The sequence below is a fragment of the Urocitellus parryii genome, chromosome 2, assembly GCF_045843805.1.
Source record: "Urocitellus parryii isolate mUroPar1 chromosome 2, mUroPar1.hap1, whole genome shotgun sequence".
NCBI lineage: Eukaryota > Metazoa > Chordata > Mammalia > Rodentia > Sciuridae > Urocitellus > Urocitellus parryii.
This window is the reverse complement of record NC_135532.1, coordinates 201,337,031-201,352,399: the sequence shown is the minus strand read 5'-3', so window position 1 is coordinate 201,352,399 and position 15,369 is coordinate 201,337,031.

Genomic DNA, 15,369 nt, shown 5'->3' with positions numbered 1-15,369 from the left:
TTGGGAGATAAGAGTAGAAGTGAGTTTGAAGCCTGCTTGGACAATATAAATGACACACTTGGATTATCTAGGTGCTTTAGCTTCAGATCAAAGGAGAGTCTCCTACAATATTGATATTTGCTTGAATTTCCAGAGTTTATTGGTGCAAAGAACACATTAATATAGCCTGTTGGACCAGCAGTGACAAGTATGAAAAGAGGCTGCCTATTGAAACACCTGGGACAAAGGATGGACACCATAGAGAGAGTCGTTTGAAATGGATCCTGAAAATCTCGAGCTGAGGATGGCACAGGAATGACAGGAAACTTCATTACTCAAGCACAGGATTTTCAGCTGATGTTACCAGAGGGACTACTGATGTACACCCAAAGCACCTTAGCAGATTTAGACTACTACCCACACTGAAGAGTGGGAAGCACACTGAAGATAGTAGCATTAAAATGAGAACTCCCCGATACCCTTTCTTCTCCCTATTGCAGCTTGGATAGTGTGAAGTACAAATTGCCTTTAAGAAGATGCTGGAGGAGGAATGAAAAAGTCTGAGGTAGTGGCAAAGAGAAGTTTCCACATTCTGTTTCTAGGGCCAAGGACATCCTGCATGCAGCGGATCCCATCTGGGTGAAAAGAGAAATAAGTTGAGAGAGATGAGTAGTAACTGATTGATGTGAGACTTCTGGGCCTTTTTTTCTTTTTCTTTTTTAAAGGAGAGTTTCCAATCTGTGTGCTATGAAAAGACTTTGGAAGATGTTAAGAGGGGAGTGACATGATCAGAGTTATAACTTGAAAATGTTAAGTTTGATTTCTCTATGGGGATGAGGTTGGAGAAAAGAAGGATAAAATCCAGGCAGAACAGTTGGGGTGTTATTGGAATAGTTTTGGTGTGAGAGAAAAAGCCATACTCTGGGTTGGTAGCAGTTAAGAATACAGAGTGAGATGATTTAAAAATATATTTGTGAGGTAAAAGTAGCAGTACTCATAGATGAACTGGATTTGAGAAATTACAGAGGTGTAAAGGATGATAGCTAGGGTTTTGGCTTGAGCCACGGGGTGGATGGGGGTGTATAACAAAGGAACACACTGAAATGAGGCTGGAGGTCCAAATGGAGTTTAACGATGGTTGACAGGTTAAAAACTCAGTATCTCAGAAATTCTCTATAAATGAATTTAGAAGTCCTCCTTCCTTTTCCAGAACTGTTGATCACTCCTTCCAGAATCTAGAGACATGAATAATATCCTTAACAATGTCAAAGAATTTCCATCAGTCCTTAATTGCCTACTCATCTGTTTATCTTCTATTTTTAACCATTTCCTTGATGTTGTTACCATTGATAACTGAAACTCACATTTTATACACAGCAATCCTCTTTCTCTGTTATGTTTTAAATGTGTGTGTATGTGTGTGTGTGTGTGTGTGTGTGTGTGTGTGTGTGTGTGTGTTTGACAATTGCTATTACTTACAAACATTTGTGTCAGCTATATTGGGTCAAAATTGTTTGTTGGAATCCAAAATAAATAACACAAAAGGAGAACATGATAAAGTACTGAGATCATTTGCAGAAGGTTGTGTTAATAGTCATTGGCTAACACTGTAGAGTATAATCCATCATATTAGTTCTCACTGTCTGAAAGCTTAAAATAGCATTCAGAGCATATAAACAGTAGGTTACAACTTTTTGCTATATATGTGCATTTTTTTATAAAAATAAGATTGAGAGGCCAATAGCATTAATATCGATCAACAGTACCAGTGCTAATTTCTAGGTTTTGATAACTGGACTATGGTTACATAATATATTGACATTAGGAAAGAAGGGTGAAGGGTATATGGAAATACTAGGCACTCTTTTTGTAACTTTTCTGTAGGTTTAATAATTATCTCAAGATACAAGTTGGGGGCTAGAGGTAGAGTGCTTGCCTAGCATGCATGAGGTCCTGGGTTCAATCCCTGGCACCATAATAAGTAAATACATAGTTTTCAAAAATCAGAACTGCAATTGTACATTTTTAAAGGGTATATGTATATAAAATATCTAAAATAGAAAGGTATTCAAATATAAGCATGAAAGTGTTATTATTTATTGTTATGTGTTTGTTCTTAATTAAACACATGAGTTCATTTATATTTACAAATCAAACTGACTGCATTATAAAATATAAAATAAGAACATGTTTGTAAATACATGACCATACAAAATGTCTTGGAGTTTAATAAACAAATAAGAATGAATATCATCTTAACTAGTTGTAAAAGAGCTAAGCATTGACAATAAATCTGAATGAAAATTTGCTTATGTTATAGCCCAGTTTCCAGGTGCTCTTAATAAAAAAAAATACTTAATAAAAAAATACAGAGTTCTAAACAGCTCTTTTAGTTTTACCAAATCTGTTAATCATTTCACCATTTTTGTAAACATTAAGTCCTCATTGCTCCTCTAAGGCCCTACATAAGAGCATCCTCCTCAACTCCCTCCTCACTCTCCTGTACCCATTCTCCTATGTAAGGCTCACCACTTTAGGCATAATAAAACTGATAATGTTTAAAAGCCTTCAGAAGGAAATATATTACCCTTAAAACATAGAAATACAGAAAAAAAAGATCACACCCAGCTAGATTCTAGTCCACCTCATGCCTCTTTTGTACCTTGCCAACCAGGATCACACCCTTCCTGTCTGTCTGTGTCCCCTTCACTCCTGCCAATGTGGATTGTCTACTGTGCCCTAAAGAGTCGCTTGACCCTTCCATCCTGGTCTATGTTCATGTTGTTTCCCTTGAGATAATTTTTTTTTCTCTCACTCATTCAAAACACTGGAATATTACATTAAGGTGACAGAGGGGTCTTGCCCTCTAAAGGCGGTTAGCTTTGCTAAAGCTTCTGAAGGCTCCCAATAAAATTGCCCATTTCTACTTCTCTCTTGGTCTACCTGTCAATATGTAGATTTTTTTTCTTGGACCTGACTTCTTTGTTATTATGATATTTTTATTACTGTAATCTATGGAATAGCAATTCATAGATTCATATTGTGCTCCCAGATGTGGCTTTCACAAAGTCTAAATGTTTGCATTTATTTTTCTGCAGTTTGCAATGCCCAACAGTACGGTGGATGCTCAGTAAAAATTATTAGAATTAAGTTGAATGCAGATGGCATTCTTTAAAAAGCAGATAAAGGTTAAGCATTCCTAATCTGGAAATCTGAAATCTTAAGTGCTTCAAAATATGCAATTTTGAGTGCTAAACTAATAATGCAAATGGAAAATTCCATACCATGTAACTTTTTCTGTGCACAAATTCTTATAAGTATTTTATAAAATTACCTTCAGTCTATATATATATAATGCATACATGAAACATAAGTGAATTTTATGTTTAGAATTTGGGTCTCATTCCCAAGATATTGCATTATGTATATGAACATGTTCCAAATTTTGAAAAAAAATCAAAATTTAAAAGACTTCTGGTCCCAAGTAATTTTAATAAGGGACACTTAACCCATATAATTCAAATTCAGCTCCTGATCATTATCTAAATTTCCCAGCTTTTCTTCCTTACTGCAGCAAGGAAGGTATTTCTTCAGTCTTCAAATACTGATAAGCATGTTTCTTGGATACATTTTTTAGAGTTTAGATCAATAATCATTAGCAAAATAAAGCTAAATATGACATAACTATAATTTTTTTCTCATTGTAGAAACCAAGTCTTTTTTATTCTGCATGCTGTTCCAAGTTATCAGTTGAAGAAAGGCATAGTGGAGCTTTGTCAATATTCAGTTCACTTTGCTCAGACTCCTGTTTTGTCCTCTTATTCATTATCTAATACTTACAGCCCCACTGCATATGGTTGCTTGCTCTGTACCCTATAAAAGGGAGACCAGCCAGGGAGATGAGTGAAACTCCAATACCGGCCAGGCTCTGATGACCAAGCTATGAGTCCAATTACATATGCAAGGGGGGTGCATCATCTGCCAAGAAGAAAGGGCATCTTTTATAATTCACACAAAGTGCAAGTGGGGATTCATCTAGTCAATGAGCTTTAATATATTATATAGGGAAACTTTTCAATAATGAAACTCTTAATGGGTTTTTTTTAGTCCAATTTTGTTGATAGGAGTGCAATTGTCATCTAAGTGAATTTCAGCATAGAAACAGTGGAGAATTCAATGAATTAAACATGCACATTCTCCCTAGAAATTATAAAAAGATGCATTAAGTCATTGGATCGATTTCTTTTCCTCTGTAATGTTTTGTTTTGTTTTGTTTTTAGATATTTTTTATTGTTTTGTCCCATATGAGTTTAAACTATTTAAGCCATGGCTCTTATTCCATTTCCCAGGGGTTAATATTCAAGAGTATTCTAGAAGTCCCTAATAGTAAGTTGAAAGGTGGATTTTTAAATTTTATTCTTCTTTGATAAAATAGACTCATTGGAATCTAGGATATTGAATTATTACTCTTATATTCCCTATCAAAAATATCAGTACAATCAGTGAACATTTTCTGTTGGCCAACTATTGATTATGTTCTTAATGTTCATCATCTCTTCTCCTCTCCACAAACCAGCCTGACAACATTATTCTCATTTTTTTAAGGAGAAAACTTGGGTTTTAGTAATTTCCTCAAGTAGAGAAAGTAAACGTGTATAAATGTGTGTGATCTAGATGCTTCTGGTAACAGAACAATGTCTCACTCCTTTAGATAATGTTTCACAAAGTACTGCCCATTTTCTTCAATAAATTCATTCAAAAATTACTTATCAACTCTTTCTTTGGTGATCTGCATTCTCCTAGATTCTCAGGATGTATCTCCAGATTTTAAAGAGACAGTATCTTTGCTATTAGGTATTAGCATGTATTATGATATGAATAGATCCAGGTAAAGAGAAAAACAGTAATGAGTTGGAAGTATTAATTGGGACATCACAGAATCACTTTCTGAGGAAGTGATGTTTTAGTGATGGTCTGATATAATAAAGAAGAAAGCCAGGTAGGTTCAGGTTCTCAAGTTTGTAACCTTAGGCTACAAACCAAGGCATGTTAGAGGAACTTCTTGAAGGTCAACATACCAAGATGGGATACTCCAGGGGAGAATGAATCGTGGGAGTTGAAATCAGAAACTCAAGCTGAAGTCCCATGATGCAAACTCAAGGAGGCAAGGGTAGGGAGTTGGAATGTTCCTCTAATGAGAAACTATAAATGGGTTCTACCTAATTTACATTTTTGAAAAAATAACTCCAACTGATTTGAGGAAGATTATCTCTAGGGGGAGAAGAATAGAAGCAGAAATGGCAGTTAGGAACTAGCTGATGACAGTATTTCAAGAAAAAGTGGCAAGTCCTGGAGGTTGGGAGAAGTGGTTATACCAGACAGAGCTGAAAGTCAAGTTCGAAGGACTTAGATGAAATGTTGGTTGAAAAACAAGAAGGATCCAAGATCACACCTAGATTTTACACTTCAGGTACTAGACAGAAGTTGGTGCCATTTACTGAGACAGGGCAATTAGAGGAAAGCAAGATTTTAGGAGTGGGGGTGGGCAAGAAATTAGGAGTTCTGGAACATTTTCAGCTATATCAGGAAAGACCTAGGAGGCACTTATAGACACTTCCCATGAATGCATATGAGATATGGAAAAAAAAACTACATATGCATGCATTTACCCTCCTGATCAACATGCAAATACTGAAGTTTCCTTAATGTTTTATATCATCGCTACATATTTATTCTTTGAGACACAGTTTGATTTGATCATCAAACCAGTTATTAAGATGAGAGTACAATTTTTCAATGAATGTTAATTTTCTTTTTGACCTGTGATGTCCAAAGGCAATCTTTAGTGGGTCCGTTTCCCCCATCTGTAATGAATACTTTCTCATGTTCCTACAGTTAGGAACAGAGATAAATATTTTTCTGGGATATTTTTCTTTGCTAGTTTATCTGTCTCCTTCTTTCAGAACCATTTTTAAAAACATATTTCCTCCAAAAATCTTTCTCTGGTTGCTTCAAGTCACATAGGAAAAACAACCTAAATCCTGAAATTCTAAAGAGGATAACATTTGTTTCACTTTCTTAATACTTAGAACCAACTTACAATTTTAGTTTTCCTTTTATTTCTAGGTCTTTTCTACCTAGCATGATTTTAAGTTGCTCAAGGTAAGAAGGGATGACTTTTGCATACTCATTGCTAAACATTATGCACACACAGTAAGACTTTGATTAATTTCTGTTGATTGAAAAAAAAATAGAAAGCCTACCTACCAAAATTCACAAAGGTTATAAAATAGTATTATTGAATGGGGACTTTTGCATATATTTGTAAAATCATACACTGCTAATTCTGGAACCAGTATTATAGGTAATCTAATTCAACTTCATTTTGCATTTGAAACTTCTTTGGGTGCTATGGTTTGGATGTGCTTTACATGCTAATGGCTCATGTGTTAGAAGCTTGGTCCCTGATGTGGCAATATTAAGAGGTGGTGGGACCTATAAGAGGTGAAAAATAGTAGAAAGTCATTGCCAGTCCATTTCTGCACTCAGTAACAGAAAACCATCTATAACACTAGGTAAACTACTGCTTGCTAAGACAAAACAACAAATGAATAAACAAATGAGTGCTGTGGCTTGGATATGGTTTACATCTTCCACAGGTTCATGTGCTTGAAGTTTGGTTCCCAGTGTGGGGTGTTAGAAACTTTAAGAGGTAAAGCCTTCTTGAATGCAGTTAAGTCATTGGGCACACCCTCTGAAGGAGTTAATGTTGTTCTCCAAGGATCACACTTAATTTTTCAAAATATGAATTATTAGAAGAAGAAAAAGCTTCGCTCATAGTCCAGTCTCTTCCTCTTGCACAAACTCCTACAGTGATGCTATCTGTCATGTGCTGACATAGCCAGAAGGCCTTCATCAGAAGCCAAATAAATGGGCCCACCCAATCTTGGACTTTCAGCCTCCAAAACAATAAGATAAGTAATCCTTTACTCTTTTATACACTATCCAGTTTCAGGTGTTTTGTCATAGCAACAGAAAATATACTAAGATGGGATTGAAACATACATGTGTGTCTAACAGTGACATGTTTTGCTTTTAACTAGTTTGGTTTTTTTGGGGAATCTTACTTTGTTCAGTTTTTTGTTTGTTTGTTTGTTTTGAACTATACCAAATATTTCCATGATTTATTTTATATGTAAAAAGTGTTAATTTACATAAATACAAAATTGGGGGAAGATAATATATAGTCCAGTATGAATGAAACTTTCCATTAACCAAATTGAGAATTCCTTTCCAGTTGACTGGAAATTCAAGTGATAATCATTAGGATTAAGGTATACTGTTTATTTTACTTTTATAATCTATAAGTGTCATACAAATACTAATATGGTTTCTTAAATTGCCTATTCTGGAAAGAAAATCTTTTGAAAAGCTAATAAATATATATTTCCACTTATGCAATACAGTTTTCTCTTTCTCTGTCAGTGAGTGTCCTATTAACTTGAATTTGTGAAAATTAATTAATTCTTGAGCTGGGGTTATGGTTCAGTGGTAGAGCACTTGCCTAGCATGTTGGAAGCCCTGGGTTTGATCCTCAGCACCACATAAATATAAATAAAATGAAGGTATTGTGTACAACTACAACTAAAAAATAAATATTTTTTTAAAAAGAAAGTATTCTCTAGAATTTCTTTACCCTTAGATAGATAACCAAATAGCCTTTCTGAAAAACAGAGACCTAGAATACTTTGACCCAATTGAGGTGCAGACTAAAACAATGTGTCTTTCTCTTTTTAAACCTGCTTGAGTGCAAAAACAGCAGGAACACTCTAACACAACAGGAAATGAGCCAAGAAGTTCATGTGTATATTTCAAGATATCTCTAACTATGAACAGAAACATCAAAATTATTTTTTTTTCCAAGTCACTGTTGAAAACAGAATGGCCTCATTTCTGCCCCCTCTATTCCATGGTCCAACTTGTCCAGGTAATTCCACTTTGCTTTCCTCCCCTTTTGATTCAATCTGTTAAGAGTCAGTCTTCTAGAATGCTTGCTGTGTTTGGTGTTGAGAAACAAATTTGGTTCAATACTCAACTAAGTAATTTAAGTGAACAGTCAAATTGCTGATATTCTGTTCATTAATGACTAAAATCAAAACAAGCAAGCAAACAAATAACTGTATATAGGATAAAATTAGATTTTGGTGAGAAATAAGGGATGAGATTTTGGTGAATATATAATGAGAATGTTTGTCAGCATGAAAAATTTGTCATTTTGCATATCTTTTTAAATGTGTGTGATTCTGGGTACATCTTATATTCTTAGCATAGTATCACTTAAACTTACACTATTAAAATGGTTTATCAAATTTCTCCATATTCCAGACCTCCAGAAACCCTTATAAAGAATTACTCAGTGAATAACTTAGTCGTACCTTTTTTCAATATAAAAACCATGAGAATATTGATTTTAATTTTAATCACTTAATAAGTGCTCTGAGGGGAAACAGAAACAGAGGGTCCCTCTTTCCTTCCTCTGAAATGACAGTATGCCATGAAGATTATCAGAACATGATTTTGAAACTTTCAAATTCCTCTTTTTGCTCAGAGGAATGAAAAAATTAACACCTCTGTACTTGGGAAGATGAAATGTAAATCATCTCATGATGAAAACATCTTCAAATATGACATAAAGTTTCTGATTCTTTCCACAAATATAAGTTGACTTTTTCCAGTACACCAGGCACTGTGGAAAGAAAGAGGAATCAAGACAAGGAACTCTCCTTGAAAATTTCAAGATAAAACAAGTGGGTTGACTATGGCATCTAGATTTTTCCATAGGGAAAAGGCATTTCCTGAACTTTCTCTGTGTTTTCTTGGTAATTTTCCTGGGCCAAGGATCTTCAACTATGAATACATAAAGTGTGTATTCACTAAAGTGATATCAAATCGAATACTCCAATGCTGTGATCCCAAAGTGTTGCTAAGACAATTAGAGAGGAAGAGATAAGGAAAGTATATAAACAGAAAAGAGAGGGAAAGAGGATGAGAATGAGCCAATGAATTTCACTGAATTAGTCTTGGTTGGAGAATGTCAGCATGAAAAATTTGTCATTGAAGTTGTCTTAAACTGGAATCTTAACAAACATTTATTGACAAAGAGTTTAATGCCCCACCGCCATCTATTTGAGATATGTGGTAGTAGACTATTGAAGAAGGATCTTAAACCAAGTTGATATGGCCCGAAAGCCATATAGAAAGGACAGTGTTTTTGTTGTTGTTGTTGTTGTTGTTGTTTTGTGTGTGTGTCTTTAAGAACACGAAGAAAATGACAGAGAAATGAAGGAAAGCAGGTATTCAACAAAATTCTGAATTCTACAGATAATAAACACAAAGTGTTTGTAAAAATTATTATGAGCTTGTATATGATTTATAAACTTGAAATTGATCATACATGGCATGCAACACAATACCTAGAACATCATGTTAATTCAACAATAGATGTAGAATGTATGTTTAAATGTTAAAGAGAAGAAACTGTTAGTATCTAAGGATGGCACCATCTTTCAAATCCATTTGATGAACAGAAGAAAATGGAGAAGAATATAGCAGCATTTTGTTTCCTGAGAATATTCAGTATTGAGTTTGCATGACTATTTGAATAATCTTTGAGCATCTGAAATTCTTTTTTTTTTTTACAATATGCTTACATTCTTATTAGAAAGCTAGACTGTAAAGAGATGCAAAATATCAACAACAAGGTTTTCAACATCATCTGAAGTTAGCAAAATATTTTTTAAAAGAAAATAATACATAAGGAGTAACCAATACCTAACTATCTTAGAAAATTCCATGACAACATTTCTTCTAGAATTTAAGGGAGGCAATATTGCCGCAAATATTAGGTTATGAGTGTTCTTGGAATTGAATGTTGGAAGTCATAGTTTATAAAATAAGATCCCAAACTAGGATTCTGTATTTCTGTGAATTTTATAAATTTTAATTAACATTTTTAAGCCTACCTTGTAGACTATTTTAAATTTCATCAGCTATAAAGTGTAGTACATCTTAGAAAGTTGTTTTTTAGTAACATCTCCTGAATTCAAGGGAGTGAAGAAGCATCCCACCCCAGATAAGACTCAAACTACCTTTGAAGGTATAAGAATGAGTCAACATGCCACCATGATTCCTGTTCTATTGAGAAAATGATGATTAGTGTCTTGGATACTAAGAAGTGCCATATGCACATTTTATGATGAGTGATTTGTGTTAAATCTTCAAAAGCATAAATGAATTTATTACCAAGTAATTCTGGGGAGTCCACAATGATTGTGGGAAACAGAAGAAATATGGTAACTCATTACATCTTCAACCAAAGTATTAGTAGCTTTCAGCAAGAATGCATGAAGCAGTCTTAGGACACACAAAGTAGACAACTGAGAGAGAGAGAGAGAGAGCGCGCACGAGTGCAAAATTTAAGATAAAACCTTTCCTTTACCAGAGATAGCCCATGTTTTTGTTTTTGATCATGGAACAAAAATCCTTTATTTTTTTATCTATCCCTTATATATGCATTTTTTAAAGAGGTATTAGTTATACATTGATGTATATTTGAAGTAAGCTTTGATTCATGAAGACAGAATTCTTTAAATACCCTATTTTAAAAAATACATGACTTTAGAACCAAACTAATAAAAGAAAATCAAAAAAAGGAAGAAAGATCCCAACTCATAGCTATACATTTTATTTTCCACAGCACTTATAAGGCTATACATGCACCAATGTTTTTCTAACTTATTCAAGTGGGTTACAATGTGAGTTATCCATTAAAGATTAAAGTCTCATGATAATAATTCATATCCATGTGTCCTTAAACCTTTGTAAAATCAGTCAATATTTGCTTTAACCAACTGCTGACATTTAATTTTAGGATGAAAGCATGATAGTTATAACTTTGTCCACACTCAGATTAAGACCTGATCTACAGAGTTCCTTTCATAAATGAAATTTTAGGAAAAAAATGTTAGTGAACAATTGGAAATTTGTTTACTAAAATCCCATACATATTGGTAAATTTACTCCTGTGAATTAGATCTGGAAAATTTTTGACCTACAGTGCAGGACCCAAGTGTGCTATTTTTCATTGCTTACATTCCTTTCCCAAATGACTGCACATACTGATTATAGGACCAAATTACTCAGTGTCAAAACCATAAAGGGGGATTCAGGATGAAATAAAATGTGTTTGATGCTTCCCATGTGCCAAGTACATAGGATAAGCATGAAGTAGGGATTTCCATATTCTTAGTCTCATATTTCTCACAGTAATTGTGTTTATTATTTGCAGATAATGAACTTCAGGCTTAAAGAGCATTCTGATCCAAAGTCACATACAAATAATACAGAAGCTTTGAAATTAGCATATTTGTCTTATATTAAAGTTTTTAAAAATATTTTTGTAACTTTTTTTTTTTTTAAATTTTGGACTAAGTATCAGCAGTCATAACCTTGGTTAAAAAATGAGGAGTCCTCAATTTGAATCTGGCATTGTTTGGGGAGGAAACAAAATTGTTTATTTAGCATTACTTACTATTATGATATCTGTTTTCAGTTCTTAATGTCTTTTCATAAAATCACTTTTCTTACACAAGTTCCTCATTTTATTGCTTCTCAAATCTATGGATTCCTGATGTAACATTGGCAGCAAATAGAGGTAGTGATAGACTTCAGAAAAAACATGTCATGAAAAGAAAGGAAGAGAATTATTCAGGTCTGGATTTCAATGGTTTGCTCAAGATAGCATATTTCTTGACGGTATAGGCAATAACAAGGAGGATTCATACATTACCTACAATTTTCATCTTAGCAGCTTTAAAATCTATTTGCCAAAAGGTCAAACTAGAATTAGAGACCCATGAAAAAATAGAAGGTAATTTCTCATTATTAAAAACTTCAAATATGGCACCAGTGTACTTCAAGTCTTTTGTGTGTGTGTGTGTGTGTGTGTGTGTGTGTGTGTGGTTTATTTTTACTTATCTTAGTCTGGTTGAAGGATGATGTTAGCTCATAAGTCTTTGAAAACAAATAAACAAGAATTAAACTACTTTAAATTTTAATAACCATCTCATACATCAACAGATGTATATTCTGTGTATATGAAAATATAAACATGGCATGTTTGACATTTTGGAGCATCCTTGGAGAGACATTGATTTGTAATTCAGATCACATAGCATCTTTGATTTCTCCCACTTGCCTATGCCCTTTCCCCCCCCCCTTCCCCCAAAATAAAACACAAAAGCTTTATCTGCAATGGATGGAGAGCAACCCAGGAATCTGTGCAGAGACTATCCATCACATTTCTGTCTTAATTGAATGACACCAGAATGAGATCGATAAAATGTAACAAGAGACAGCTTTGCATTTCCACACTCACTTATTCCCCCTCTCCATTACTCTCAGCCACCACCGTGACCAGAAAGCCAAAGTATAGAACATGAACCCTGCTGCCAGACAAGCTGTTAGGATATGAATAAACTTGTCAGGGAAATAACAAAACTTATAAACATTAGAAAGGAGATGTGGCGACAAAAGGTTATTAAAGGAGTATTGAATAGTCTTCTGTAAAAAAGCAATTTCATAGATGTATTCTCATTCCTAAATAACCTCTTCCATTGCAATGTTTCAGTTAAATAATCTCAGCAGTTCTCCCCATGCCCCCAAGATTTCTTGAGTCTGTGTCAATGGCTGGTTCAAACACAGATGTGATGACATCTCAGCTCAAAGCTGCAAGTCCTACTATAAATGCCATAAATGCAGGGCAGCTGTGATGCACATATGTCCAAGGTTCCCGAGATCTCCAATGCATTATTGATAACCTCATCACTTTGCTAAAAGCAAATGCTGACATTGTTTTAATCTCAACCTTCTCCTGAAGAGCTCTGGCTTTGCCTGGGAATCGATCACAGGAAGAAGTAAAACCAGAGAGCAAAATTGCACAAGTAAAAATCATCGTTAAGAATCACCTGCATCCACTATGTTAACCAAAATCACATGCCCTGATTGGGTGTTTTTATACCTTTGACATTTTCAATGTGGTCATACTTTAGGCTCTCTGTCATAATAATTCACTTAACACTTCACATCTTGAGCTTGTTAGAAGTGATTGCTAGAACAAAAGTTGTACTATAAAATAAAAATAAGCCTTCAAAATAGTGTTTTAGAGCCATATTGTTTTCTTGTTTTTAGCAAATATTATCTATATAATTTTCAATTTAATTAGGCATAGATGATTACTCTGTTTCCACATGGCTTCTTTACATTGATATATAACTCTTCATGGTAGAATAGCTAGTTATAGAAATATTGTATATAGCTTACTCCTTTGTTATTTTAAATAATAGTATAAGACTATCACTATTGCATTTTAGTACATGTTAGTATCTTTAAAAGTAGTAACTAATTTTAAATTTTAGATATTACATTAAATTTATTTCAAAAAATGATGCATTGAATAATATAAAAAAAATAGTAGTTCAAAGAAAGAAATAGAAGCCTATACAAAGCATGGTTTATAACATAAATTTTTCTATGTTTATATTTGGAGAGAAAATCTTAAGTAAATATCCCTGCTATTAAAAATAAAAAAAAACATGAAGAGAATACTCATATAGAAATTAATACTCATAAGAAAATATTATTTTCTGCCATGGTGGAAGGCTAGGTAATTTATAAAACAGCTTCAAGATACTCCTGGATTCTAGAGCAAATGAACTTGCAGTTCAGTCATTATTTATGAATAAAAACAAGTGGTCACGTGGCACAAAGGAGAAAACATACACAATTTGGTTTTACCTGCAGACACCAGGCACTTGAAGAAGACATTGATGGCTACCTGCCCAGGTAAGACACATGGCAGGCATTAATAAACCTGTTCCATCCACCTTTTATTTGCTGAAGTCTGTGTTTGATGTCACATAAATTTTCCCAAATTTCAGAAAAACTGAATATAATAAAAAGAGTAGTACCCGTCTCTGTACATATACCTATACCTCTATTGTAAGACATAAAAATTCTTAGTGAATTCTAAGATCCATAAAAACTAAAGCATCTCAAGACTTGTCATATTGTTCTATTTATGGTTTATGCTTTTCAATCCAATCATTGCTCACTTTCCCAAGGGCTGCAAGAGTTTAACTCCTAGGAAAAGAAAAGTTTAATTGAATGTGGAACTCATTTAAGCAACTTGAAACTATCTTGGAATGAAGCTGTTCTACTTCTAATCACTTTTTATTTTGTTTATTACCATTTGCTTTAGTTGGTGGGCAGTCTGTTTAGCAGTACAAAAAAAAAATGAGGCTATTTCAGCTCTGTGTGTCACTTTAAAAAGAAAGATGAAAATATAAAAATTACACTAGAGTTTGATAACACCAAAATGGGGTCTATTGCTCTGAATGTGTGTGCACCTCCCATTTGGGAAGTTGATTAACACCAAGGATGCCACGTGGGTCAGAGCCCAGGAGGTGCATGCAACTGCTCCATAGAGTGAGTTCACACAAAGAATATGCTTGGGGCTTGAGGGGTGGTTGTTGTTGTTGTTGATGTTATTGCAAGTGGGCTGTTCTTAATTTTTAAAATAGGACTATGGCTAATTAGGGGTGTTGGCACAGTGCTGTCTGATGAAGAAACTGATTACAATTATAAAAGACTTCTGGGGCCAACACGGTAAAAGACAGGAACTACTACTCATGCTGGCCCCAGTGGTGTCTGTATGGTTGTCAATATGATTATGTGAGGAGCAGAAAAGGTTTGTTTTTTTTTTCCATATAGGATTCAAATGCCCATGGATATGACACATAGTTTTACTAGTGTCCGACTTCTATTCTTGTGTTTTTCTTGAAATTAGAATATTAAAAAATGAAAAGCTCCTTCTAATTATACTTTGCAGAGTCTGATATGGTAGGCAGATGAATAACAGAAAAATTATCTTCTCGAAGTAACTTTTATACTTCATCCCCCTTAATACCCAAACTCATTTGCAGACTACTTTTCACATTCTATATGTTTGAAACTAACAAAAATTATATTGTATAAACATCAATAAGAAGAAAAATAGTGCAACCTAAATTATGCTTTGGGAAATTTATTTTGTAGAGGAAAATAAAGAAAAAGAAAGAGGGAAAGAAAGAGAAGGAGGGAGGAGGGAGAGAAAGAAAGAAGGAGAAAATAGTTTAAAAACTAAATTTTGTTTAATTCTATAGAGTAACTTAATGAAATGCAACTGCTAAACATAGTTTATGTTTGAGTTTTGTTCTCTCAAGAATATTCTTCATTTAGATGTGCACTTATTACAACATGTTACAAAAGAATCTGAATGGGTATTCAAATAAC